The sequence below is a fragment of the Eleutherodactylus coqui genome, chromosome 6 (genome assembly GCF_035609145.1).
Source record: "Eleutherodactylus coqui strain aEleCoq1 chromosome 6, aEleCoq1.hap1, whole genome shotgun sequence".
In the NCBI taxonomy this organism is placed as follows: Eukaryota; Metazoa; Chordata; class Amphibia; order Anura; family Eleutherodactylidae; genus Eleutherodactylus; species Eleutherodactylus coqui.
In genome coordinates this window covers 109,990,971-109,992,280 of record NC_089842.1, presented here as the reverse complement: position 1 = coordinate 109,992,280, position 1,310 = coordinate 109,990,971, and the positions used below count along the sequence as shown (strand labels likewise).

The 1,310-nt window shown below is 36.4% G+C and overlaps 1 non-coding gene across 1 annotated transcript; it reads right to left on the bottom strand.

Annotated features, from left to right (window-relative positions):
• Positions 1–621: 621 nt before the first annotated feature.
• TRNAR-CCU (transfer RNA arginine (anticodon CCU)) lies at positions 622–694 on the bottom strand. Its single transcript has one exon. It is a non-coding gene; the product is annotated as a tRNA-Arg (tRNA).
• Between the last annotated feature and the right edge of the window lie 616 nt (positions 695–1,310).

Here is a 1,310-nt window from a genome sequence, read left to right as displayed (position 1 = left end):
CATAGGTTTAAATTCTTTATTTGCTGTAGCTGCAAGAAGTTTTTTTTTTTTCAGAACTTTTATGTATTTTAACAATTATTTTGTTAACATTACTTTTTTATTCTTATATTCTTTTTTTAATCTTACTTGTGAATTCTTAATTTATTTACTATACTATACTAACATATATCTACATACAAACACAATACCCATAGTTGTTATGGCCTATGTAGGTGTTCTAACACCAAAGTGCGCATGCTATGATCACACAACAGGAATCAAATTACCACAATCAGTGCGGATCACATAATGTAAAAAGATTAACAATAGAACTGATAAATTCCGATGTAATCTGAATATGCGCCTCAATAATAGAGCTACTGGAAGAGTTTGAAAATACTGCTGTCAGAAGAGGGAGTTGAACTCACATCTCCAATGGAACTTTTAACCTGAATGCAGCACATTAGCCCACTCAGCCATCCTTAAGGACTGAGGGCAAATTAGTTCCTTCCAGACCAGTCAGTAGTAAGAGCACAGTTACTTGTTAATGTAGATATGTACAAAGTTTATAAACAATGCCATAAAGAACATAAGGGACAACATGCAACAATATAAGACAAAATACAAACTTAAAATTAACACCACCCCAGATGGGACTCGAACCCACAATCCCTGGCTTAGGAGGCCAGTGCCTTATCCATTAGGCCACTGGGGCCAATGAAAACCTGCACAAATACACCAGCAGTCTCTTTTGGTTAAAAAAAACGAAAACCACAATGCTGAATATTTAGGTGATTATCAATATCTCCCAATAATCTCCAGGATACACTGATGAACTGATTGGGGTACTTAGAACTCATTAGTGAAATGGGAAGGAAACAGCAATTATGTCATGAGCTTGTTTTATCTTATATAATTTCTGTTACGTGGCTCCAGCATAGGAGCCAAACAATGAAAATTGGCACATACCGATCCTGAAGGGTGCCCGACGGACCCCGTTAACTGGACCCTTTTTGCGCAGCCATAGCTTATTATTCTCAAGTATTTTGTTGCCAAATAAATTCCACACCAAACACTTAAGACACTTAGAAATAAATGTGAGCAGTAGACAACCTTGACCCACTGTTTGTTAGACTGCTTTCACACATGTGTAAGGGCTCAGTTCAGGGTTTCTGTCTCTGTGCTCCATTTGTGAAGGAGAGAAACTGAAATAAAACGGTAAAAAATGGATCCATTTTTTCTACATTGATTTCAATAGGCTTTCCAAAAAAAAAAAAAAAAGCAGGTAGTAATTGGAAATGCTACAATTTGCTTCCATTCCATTAGGGTTC